This window comes from Patella vulgata, chromosome 4, assembly GCF_932274485.2.
Source record: "Patella vulgata chromosome 4, xgPatVulg1.2, whole genome shotgun sequence".
NCBI lineage: Eukaryota > Metazoa > Mollusca > Gastropoda > Patellidae > Patella > Patella vulgata.
The window spans coordinates 26,074,668-26,086,778 of NC_065882.2; the positions used below are offsets into that span (position 1 = coordinate 26,074,668).

Below are 12,111 nucleotides of genomic sequence, written 5' to 3' on the forward strand. Positions count from 1 at the left end.
GATTGTCTTAACCACCTACACAATCTGTAATTTTGTGAAATCTTTTATTCAGTTAGCCATTTAAAACATAATTAAGACTAAAATTGTTTCGTTCTTATGTTAACTCTTCAGGTTTAAGTGAGATTGTGTGGCTGTTCCCTTTATGTCGTTAGGGACTGGAGCACAGTAGAAGTCTAGGGTGGACCAATACAATTCTGTTTCACCCGAGCCTCTGCTTCCATAATTATGTGGAAATTAAAGAATACTTTGCAGATATTAAACATAATAGAATGAAATCGGTTAAAATACGTTTTAATCTTGAAGGACATGCGATTAGAAATGTTACAATACAAATAATTGAGCTTTTCAAGACTGATCCTGATAGTGACAAAAATATGTCATTTGAAGTCTCTCAGTCAAAATGGATTCACACATTAAGAACTTTTGCAATGGATGGCTCAACGATAAGATTTAGTCCTGAAGAGTTTCCCCCACCCTCTTTGTTTACATAATCAAGACTACAATTTTCAATGCAGAAAATAACGACTAATATTCCAAAAGAATAAAGTTTCCTAAATTTTATCAAGTCTTTGAACTACTTTCTATGTTAATTTACAAGTAAATTGTTTTCCTGTGTAAGTGTATAAACATGTATGAAACTGGATCACTTCCTTTGTTTTTCACTTGAAAATTGTTTAGATTATCACATCTGCTACAGCTTTTCACAGTTTAGAAAAACCACACCCTTTTACCAGATATCAATTCAATTGACTTTCACAAATGCCAAGTCCCCCAGTAATTAATTTATGATCTTGAATCATTTCCTCCCTTGGTGATATTTAAGACAAAACTATGAAAACACATTGACATCATGAATGACATGCTTAAATTAGAATAAACTTTATATTGAAGGAAAAACCATGAAATCTCATTAACATCAGGATCCGGAAGAAGAAAAGAATAAAAATAACCATCATTTTAATACAGACAGGTCTAAATGGGAGTAAAGTATTCAAAGTATGTCCCAAAGTTAATTAAGTCACTCATTGGAATTTGAAAACATTTGCAAATGTGATATGCTTCTAGTAATAATCAGGAAAAGTTAAATTTTAGTGCTAGGATGTAACAAGCAGTAAAACTGCAGCTATTTGAATACAATAGCAAGAACATGTGTACACATATGACATATAGTATTTATAATGAACATCAAAGACAGCACAATCTATATGACATATAGTATTTGCATGTGCTACTTTATATTATTAAAAGATAGATGCATTAAAACAGTTTGTCTGAAATTTAAAACATTGCTACTCCCCAGCTATTCAAGGATATATTTTCAAAAGCCATAAGAACACATAGCAAAAGTTAATATATTTTTAGATGACAACTACCTAATTTTAGCTTATTTCTGTTAAATACAATATGAGCTTATGTGGGTCATTACACAAGCAAAATTATAAGATCCAAGTTTTTATGAGAGCATTATTATATTCAATCACAATGGCTTAACCATTATTTCCTTTATTATCAACTTTATTAACAGTGTTAATCTGTTGACCCCAGGAATCGTAGGTGATAATCCATAAAATAGCCATTTGCCATATTGAAAAGCATTGAGATATCATCTATGGTCGAGAAATAAACATGAAAATACCAGTCTCCATGTAGAGTTATACAAGCACTATGGTCAGAGGTGTTGTAACAGTAATGGAAGTAATGTTAATCAATGTCATCAAGAGATTATAACTAGAGTAGTTCGTTAGAAATGAACATGACAACCTGTCACTCATATGTAACAAACACAGGGCTTTGATTGAAACAGCAGTCCCCATGAGCATGATTTGTATTCTTTAATGTTTTGTTTAATTTTACTAAATCATTCAAAGGATCAGAATTTAAGTCAAAATAATGCCAATTTCTAGCGTCTGGTTATTCCAGTCTATTGTGCATGCTCTCCAGATAAGATATGGCGTCACCGCTTGACATGAGTTGTTGAATATGTCTAGCCTCGTTCTTTCTGGTCACTTGTTACAAATGACGCTGAAACGCACTATGGTACACGATTCGTGTACCAATGGTAAAATGTTTATTTTGTCTTAAATATTGGATATCAGAGCCTACTTTTTCCCGGTAAGATTTCAACATCAATGTTGATTTGAATTGACAAATAATTTGTGTTTTCAAACGTGTAAGACTTTGGATGATATTGAGTTAGAAACTTATAGCTACTTTAAAACTGACAATAGTTTTAACACATGTAGTTACATGTTTATCTTGACATTGGTTTGATCTATGCACTTGAAATTTTGAATGAAGACAGATTTTCATCTCGAAAAAAACCAAAAAAAAAAACCAATCACATAAGTATGCAATTTTATTTTTGAACACAATCATCAATTTATCATATTTTTAGAACCAATTTGGACGAATTTTGTTAGGCAATTCTGCAAGAGCATGTGATGTTTGATATGCTTACATACAATTTAAACTGTAACAGTGTAATTTAAACAACTTAAAGTCTATTTTGAGATCATATTCATGCATTGCCCCTGGGTCACATACTGCTTAATTTACCTAATACTAATTTTGATGGACATGTATTTAATAAGAGATGAAATAGTCAAAACATCAAAGTACAACATGTTACTTTAGAAAGATGTCAGCCTTAGGCAATAACACGCTTATATTTCTGGTTAGGCTTGTCTTACATGCCTTCATATGCATTAACATTAAGAACTAAAGAATTCTGTTTATTAAAATATCTTGTTAGAAGATATTTCAAGACTGTTAGCCTTTCTGATGGACTGCACAAAAATGATTCATGGCTACATCAACCAGCTGTTGCCAGGCAAGATACGCCCACATTTTGCAAAAGATAGAGAACAAACTAAAAAAACCCCCATGTTTTTTCAAACAATCAGGGGCCATAATCCAGAAAGTTATGGTCTGAAATGAGCAAATATCGATAGGGACTGAGATCTTTGGAATATAAAGATATATTTTAAGTTTCATCAAAATCAGATAAAAAATGTGACCTCCTGGGGGTCCACAAGAGAAATATTCTAATCAGATAAAAACTGTGACCTCCAGAGGGTCCACAAGCTTCATATTACATACGTTTACACAAATTGAGTACAAAGAGCTGCCGTTTTGTCTGGCAGTTTCGTTTCGATTTTCCTGAAATTCGAATTTAACCTTCATTATGGTGGAATGGTAAATGGTTTTTAAAATCAGATAAAACTTGTGACCTCTAGAGGAACCACAATCTAAAAACGTGTTTTTTTATACAATCATGCCATAATTCAGGAAGTTACGATTCTATATGCATGAATATCGAAAGGAACCAAGACTTTGGGTTATAAACCTGCATTCCAAATTTCATCAAAATCGGATGAAAATTGTGACCTCTTAGCTAGAGTGTCCACAAGCTAAAAACATGATTTTTCGTACAATCAGGGGCCATAATCAATGAAGTTATGGTCCAATACATTTGGGAGATACACCTTATTTTCAAGTTTCGTCAAAATTGGATAAAAATTGTGACCTGTAGAGCGTCCACAAGCAAATGGGGGTGTATATAAACAAAACTTTGTAACCGGCCATGTCATGCAGTTATTATTGGATCTCAATTTTTTTTAGCAGTGAGAAGAAATTTTATGTGCATGTTGCTTTAAAATTTGGCAAAATTATTCCAAAAAGTATTTTTGACAAGGTTTGAATCTGATGACACAGCTACCTGTCCTTGTTAATAAGAAGATGGTATTTTTGTAAACTGCTTAGTGTGTGCACTTCAAATTCACTTCAAGCTTATTATTCCAAAATATTCCAAGGAACTAAATTACAGTAGAAACTCAAACTGTAGAAACAGTATTGAAACATAATATTGAACTGGTTAATCAAGGTTAGTTTAATGGATATAGAATTGTAATTGAACACCATGTAGAGACCAGCTGTACTGACTAGTCCCATGAATGGTGTCATTTACAAGTACTCTGTGCATGTAATTCAGAAATTTGTCACATCTAGATATCTATTATTTTTTGCAGGATAGGAACATATAATGTCAGTACTACAATTTATGTCAATTGAATAAATCATGTTAAGCTTAATAACAATAACAACTAATGAACATGGTAGAACAACAAAATATTAAACATGTTTCTCAGTATAAAACAAAATATAAGTATTATATATCCACCTACACAATATCAACACACCTTAAATACTTCTTGTATATTATTACATTGTTAACAATACACACTAAACATCTATCCCTAATATGCAAATTCATTTAAAATTCATTGTCAATCTTGTCATTATTCAGATTTGAAAATATTTTCATTGTTAGGCACTTGAAAATGTAAATGTACTGAATAAAAAATACTATAACAAGTTAACACAATATAGGCAATCCTTATATATTTGCATATCACCATACACCCCCCTGTGTACTGTATATGTTTGTAATTGTCTAGCTTTGTATACAAAGGTTTAATCAAGTAGAAACAAAATAAGATTTGGGGTTAGCTTACACGATGTATTTCCACTACCAAGCAAACAGTAACTCCAAAAATTTACGAAAAAAACCCCCCCATTCAAATTCATGGCCTAGATAGTACTGTGAAGCACCATCAAGCCCCTACAGAATAAATGTAAAATACAGAGTCCAAGTCTTACATTCGGATCTTTTAATTTCACACTGCCAACTTTATATTATGTGTCTATGGCTAACAAAGTAATAATAATATTTGTACTATCTTTTTGTACAAGCTAGCTAGCTCATTCTCATTTGAATTTTTTTATACTCAGTCAGATGTGCTTAATTAGATAATAACAGGACTAAATATTAACATAGTACAATTTTGACTTTATACTTGAGATTTATGTGAATAATCTGGTTTGTTGTACCTGTAATGAACATTAGGGTCTCTGTTCCAAACACCCATATATACTGAAGAACTAATAGTAATACAGTGAAACAGACAAACATGTTCTACTATAAAAATGAACAATCACAACACAACATGGCTTGTGTGACACAGAAAAAATCTCTTTCTTTCTTAACTAGACACATACCATTTACAAAAACAACTTTATAAACAAATCCTGTATCTTGTCAACTGTCAACAAAAGACAACAGTACCAATTAACTTACCGAAAGTCCAAAATAACACAATTTGAGCACAGGTGACACGAAAAAGTAGGAAACACGTTAAACAGAGTTGTGGCATGTACGGCTATATATCCTTAACTGGCTTGATAGCTGGTTTGTTCGCTCTAGCTAAACCCACACACATTATAGGTAGCTGTATAATGAGGTGAATGCTTGAGTGATTTCACACAGGTAACACAAGCCGAACCACTGGAGTGTTAGACAATGTCATTCTTCAATATTGTAGGTTTACAAGTCACACATCATCCTTAATGTCCAACCTAAAATTATCAACTCATAATAACACATAAATCTTAATTAACCTATTAAACAAAGAACTAGTGGATTAAAAGGTTAATGACTTAATAATATGACATTACCACAAACTGATAATAAATATCACACTGGGTAGGCATATGTGATACATACCTAAATTTACATCACAAATAATCATTATGCTATTACATTTTTGTCAAAAACTTTACTGACCCTAGTCACCCTACAAAGGTTGGATGTGACATTCTTGAAATTTTGTTTTACTATCAGAGAATGTTTCAGGTTTTTTCATCCATCTTAACAAGCCCAGCTGTGACAATTTGATCAACTTCGGAAACCCCATGTTGTTTCTGCCGTTTGTAATTGAAAACAAAGGGAAACTGTGGGTTAATATCTGTTATTGTTCAACTATTGGCATTTTCTAGTCAGTGTGACATCCTTTAAAAGCTTGGATAGCATTTGTTTGTGTGGGTTTTAATGGCTTGTACCCAAGTATCATGGCTGCATGAAAAGAATTCATCAGATTATAATAAAACTGACTGTTCCATTTTAGGTCAACCAACATTCTTTGTAGTGGAAATGTTATTTTCACACAAACCTGATATAAATTTACCAGTACTGTGGATTTTAAATGGCAGCTGTCAGGAAACATATATTTATTTCATCAATAAATTCCTTTAGTATTGATTTCTAAAGCTATACCTAATATGTCTTGAATAAATAAACTGGTGTCATTATAGTTATCTCAAATAGTTACTTTTATATCAAAATGTATACCAGGTAGCACTGATTATCTAAATAAATTCTAATTAAGATAATAAAGAATATTATGCACTACTGTTCATTGTTCTAATGCAATCATATAGTGAAATTCCACATCAAATATTGAACAAAATTTAAGAGACGAAGGTAGCAAAACTATACAAAAGTATAATGAAACTTTGTCAGCTATGTGAACACCTCAAAAAAGAGAAAGCATACCATGCCTCAAGCATGACACATGTCAATAGTTATAGCTAATTAGGAGCAATGGTTTATACTTGAATATCAGAAACAGGCTATTGGGTTTAAGGGCACAAAAGAAAAGAGGTATCCTAGGTGTCTAAAAAAGTTGAGGATACCCTGCCTCATGCTGGGTACCCGTTACAATTACAGTTATATCATGCAGATAAAAGATGGTAATATATTTCAAGAATAACGGTACATCATATTTGTACCAATGCTTCATGATCAGCTGTCCAATGTTGTACAAATGTTTAAAATTCCGATCGAACATAATGTTCAATGTTCAGATAGCTAAATAATTAAACATTTAATGACCACTTTCATTCTTTAATTTTTTTTCCCCAGACTTTAAAAATATATTTTCAATGTTGTACAAATGTTTAAAATTCAGATAGCTAAATAGTTAAACATTTAATGACCACTTTAATTCAATTTTTCCCAGTCTTTAAAAATATATTTTCAGTTAAAAGTAATTTCTGAGGTTGCAAAAGATGACCTACTTAACTTTGGGGACTGGGAGACTATGTTTAATTCTGACAGAATTCAAACATTATGTTTTCATAAAATGAACTTTCACTTAAGTACATTGGTATAAAGAAGTTCATGTTGATGAATACTTTATAACTTATAATACATTCTAATACAATCACCTTATGGTGTTGAGCTTTACACCTCTAAGGTTAATCTCATCATACATTGTGTGGTCACATCATTATCTAAATACGAAAAAAATAAAGTGTGTCCCTTAAGGCTAGGACAACAAACACTGATTGGTGTCAATATTTCATGATAAACATCAGACAAGGAGAAGTAGAGCATTCCCTTGGAAGTAATTGAGAATGGATGAAGTATGATGTATTTTAAAACATTACCATGAATATTGTAAATGGCCTAAGGAACCAAACTTAAGCTTATCTGACAGAAAAAACTAAACCTTTGTAATTAATAATGAAAGGCCTAAATGATATTTTTTAATATCCAAATAAAAAGAAACAATCTGGGTAGATTTCTAAATCAATACACCATAAAATCAGCTATCCAGGTCACATCAGGTCAGGTTTAGTGTAAGAAAAAAATATATATTGGTGGACAGATTCTAATATTGCACCAGTAATTGTGTCTTTGTGATTGTTTTGTGGTATGGCTTCACTACATTAAATAGAATTGTTACATGATACCTTGCACTAAAACTATCTGATTCATGTTCTTTTATTAAAGGTTGTGTGTGGTCTCAGTCAATCATTCTTTAACTGATAACTGTAAGTTGACCATGGGTCAAGTGACACTGACACTCTCCTTGACCTTTAGGATGGTAGACTTTGTTTATAATGTGCACTGCAAGAACTTTGACAATTGATATCCTCAGTAAGTTAGTCTCTGGCTCACTAAGGAGGAGGACCCCCCACCCCACCCCCGAATGAGAAAGTTCCTCATGTTTTTCCATTGTTGCTTTCACTTTGTTAGGAGGTCCTGGCAAGGAACAGTGTCACAGTGTCTAGTCATTCAGATGGTTTTTTTTACCTTAAGAAATAATAAGGGGAAACTTAATAGATGTTCAAGGAGTGAAATCCATACATAATCTGCATACATTATTATCAAAAATATAACTGTCCAAAACATTTTAAAACCTGTCCACTCAAAACAGTGGCCATGTTAACTCTGAATCTTGATTATTACCCTTTATTGAAGGAAGTTATGGAGAGGGATATTGAAATGGGCTTTTGTTCCCTCTTCAATAGGTATATATAATTAGGCAATATTTATGCAAAAATGACACATTTTCTGACAGTTATAAGATATTTTTTTGGCAACAGCACTATTTGAATAGACAATGCATGTACCAGTACTCTCTTTAGGGGTCTTGCTGTTACTCTTATATTTTCTCCTTATAATAACATTGGGCAAAGGTTGAAAGTAGTATTATGTACAATAGTATTTTAGAAGCAGATATTTAATTAACCTACATGTATATACAATTTCTCCCAACAGAAAAGAATTTAGGGACAGTTTTAGTAGCCATTTTACATTTAATATTTTTTGCCAGTCTTCATGTCCAAATTTATATATTATTTCATTATATAGTTAAACTCCTACATATAAATAAATGATCACGCTGACATTTTACAGCAGACCTCAGTTAAAATTGACTCCATTTCAATTAACCCTTAGGCATTACAATCATACACTTTCAACTGAAAAGCTAAAAATTACCATGCAAAAATCATTTTTTTATAACAGATGATAAATGACTTGATTAAAACTAGAAAGTTAATAAAATAAAACTGGTATCAAGTACCTTACTAACCCGTTAAAGCTTTTGATGAAAATATTTTATAACATACCGAAACTTGTTCATCAAGTTTTGACAACATGTTAATACTTTTAAGCTTGTACACTAATAAAATGGAGAAATAAATAACCCTTGGTAATACTAGGTACACATTCATCAAATAATATATTCTATTTATAAAGCAATGTTCAGATGCCAAATTTTATCCTGAAACAACTATTTAAAATATTTGTGTCTATTATTATCAAAGATCTATTTGGTCTCATTGGAGGCCGGTGGTTTGCACAAAGCAGAGTATTTTTTATCCTTTCATAAAAACCTGGTACCACTTTCTATTTCGGTATATATTTTTCTTATGTGGTGAGTCCATTTGGTGTAGTTACTTGATTTTGCCAAATTTTCGTCCACTAGACTTTAGTATTTTGACCCCTGGTCAAAGAAACACAAACTAGATCATTTTGGAGCAACATGGTACATCTTTACTTTAATAATTTGCTTGTGCAAAAAACCCACAATGTTAGGCATGTGACACTACTCCTTGTTGCATGTAAAAATGCAGTCTCCAAACCAAAGTCAACTGACTCAATTATAACATACAGCTAATGGATTAGACAAACTCTGATGGATTGTGCTTGATTCTCATTTGGTTTTACATGACAAAACAGATCTAGACACTACAATAGAATATTATTTGGTCAATTTCTTTGATTGCCTTTATTTTTCTTGGTCAAGGTTCCAATATTTCAGATTCTTCCTAATCTGAAAATGTCTGGAAAACTGATCTGACTTTCAAATCCCTATAATTACAGACACTGTAAACTTTTAAGACATTATCTTGCAATAAGAAGTCTAATCCCCAGCAAAATATGTCTTAACATGGATGTGGGCAATGACTGACTAGCATAATCTGAACCTTTTTGACAGTGATAATGATGATGCTGAATGTGGCCACTCTATTGATGATGATGATGATGATGATGATGATAAAGCTTTGTGTAATTACTATAAATATACAAACCAACCACTGCATGAATATAGAGGTGTGGGCACATGAAAATAAATTTACATAGTACATATAATAGGTAACAGTCAAGCTAATTATATACACCCTTCTACAGTAAAACATGAATTTATTTATTTAAAGTTGCAATTGCAAATTGTCAAGTTATATTTTTAAAATGTATTAAAATAAAGCCTTAAAATAGATGGTATCCATAAACAGTCCTACCCTGTTAAAGAATAATCCTATTAATCCTATAATTCGCTATTGCCAGCTGAGAAATTGGCAAAAATATCATTTTTAACTTCAAATTCCAACGTTGGAAAATGACTGCCCCATGTTGTCAATAGCAAAACAGGGGAGGTAATTGTGTTGTTATTTTTTGTGTCATAGATTTTTAAGGGTGGGAAATAATGCCCATGATCATATAATAGTGATTTGATAACCTATTGAGCAAAAGACATAGAAATAATTATGTTTTGACTTTCTTAGAAAATTTGAAATTCTCGCTTTAAAGAGGTCTTCATCGGTCAAAAAAACCAACCCTTTTTTATCTGCAATACACAGTTACATTGACAGTGTTCTATGGTATGCAAAATTTTGGACATTTATTCAATGCAACCCTGGGTTACAGATATTATAAATTCTTCAGCTATTTTAAAGGAATTTAAAATGCTCACTCAAAATATCTTACACTAAATCCATTAGTGCTTAGTTTTTTTGATAATAAGGTGAGTGTAACATTGACATTTAGGAGCTATGGTGGCTCAGTGTGTTAGGCGCTGGCTCACTGTTTGCCAAGGGAATTTCCTGTCCAGTTTCCATTTGTCAGTGGTGCAGAACTGAGGGCCTGACAAGATGCATTGTTTAGTCGTTTGGCTAGGATCAAAAACCAAGGTCCTGCTGTTTACTTGTTGACATGTAAATAAAATAACCTGAGGCAGTTAAAATTCGATAAACAGTAGGTGAAAACGCTGCTGTCCAGGCAAAATCTTCCTTCCAGCTCACAGCATGGCATATACTTGCCTTTGTTGTTTCAGAAAATAGGACATAAAAATCACATTTCTTAAACATTTATTTTCTCTTGCTGAAAGTGATAATGTCTCTTTTAAGAGTGGGAGAAAATCAAATAAAGAAACTATTGTATGCCTACTTTATTATACTCTCAAAATTCCCATCCTCATCCCTTTGTAAACACCAAAACAAAAGAGACTGGTTGTGGGAAAGCTTCTTGCATTATTGTTGTAGTGTTTGGTTGATGTAACATATTCTCACTTTTAGGCAAAATAATTTTATATCAACATATAACTTAATAATTCCTCTTACACTTCACTGAATTAACAGCAATTGCTACTTCTAAAGACGTCAAATATAAATCCTTTATCGAAAAATCCTAAAAGAAAACAGCAACATCCAATTTTGTCAACACTGAAAATGAAACATTTGTGACAATACAAAGTTTGAGCCAGTATGGAGAAAATCTACACTATCACTCACCAAGTCAACAAGAAAGGAAAAGGGATTGAGTTTGGCAGAATTGGGGGCAAGTAAACACAATTTTGGGAAAGACACCCACACGCTAAAGGACAACAAACCTCTAATATACATGTACTATGTGGTTGCTCAGACTCTGACACTTTAAGTATAGTGTTTGATAAGATTAGCATGTCGATCTCAGTATAGAAATAATCTCAATAGTTGAAGAGGCCTTCAAGATAAAACTATCATATTATGTAACATATATCAACAAGCACCAATGAAATGAGTGGGAAATGTATTAGATAAAACAATGACACAGATTTTATTTCATTAGTTAAAGTCATATTATCAGAATGCCAGAAGTTTCTAATAAAAGAGTTTATTTATTTGATGGTCAAAATACTCATTGTTTAACAATATAACCAATTGAAAAATATCTTCAAGTTAAAAGGTAACATATCAGTAAGTTTTAAAAAAGTATATATTACTCCCTGCATCTTGCGAGACGCCTATTTTAAATAATATTTTGCAAGAGTTTATAATTACAAGCCAGTGCGTTCAATGAATGAGGGAAAGTTTGTCTGGACAGCAAATGAATTATAACCGTCAAGTGTTCTTTTACGTGAATGCCAAGGTGTACACGGCACCATGGGCTTTTTTTCATCCCACCCAAATGACTAGATTCTGTTCCTTCCAAGGTCCTCCGTCCTGCACCAATGAAAAGGGAAGCCATACTGGAAAAATCTGATGACCTTTCTTGGCCAACACTGTGATGAAACATGGGCCCCCCAGGTTAGAAAAGCCAGCACCTTATTAACTGAGCCGCCATGGGTCCCACTGCTTTCAAACATGTGCCTATAGTAGGCCTTTAATATGCAAGGAAATAAACTATAATGTATCCAATTATATTTTGATAGTGTATCATGT

The 12,111-nt window shown here is 32.3% G+C and overlaps 1 protein-coding gene across 8 annotated transcripts in view; it reads right to left on the bottom strand.

Annotated features, from left to right (window-relative positions):
* Positions 1 to 12,111, bottom strand: part of LOC126818329 (uncharacterized) — a 45,546-nt gene that overhangs the window by 28,445 nt on the left and 4,990 nt on the right. For 3 of the 8 annotated variants that reach the window (XM_050545669.1, XM_050545667.1, XM_050545668.1), the window contains exon 1: positions 5,138 to 5,276. The exons of 1 other annotated variant lie outside the window; for it this stretch is intronic. The gene's annotated coding sequence lies outside the window, so the exon portion shown is untranslated. Of the gene's footprint in view, positions 1 to 5,137; positions 5,277 to 11,202; positions 11,334 to 12,111 lie in introns of those variants that run through there. 4 more of the 8 variants (XM_056100631.1, XM_050545663.2, XM_050545666.2 and 1 more) reach the window with 2 other exon arrangements.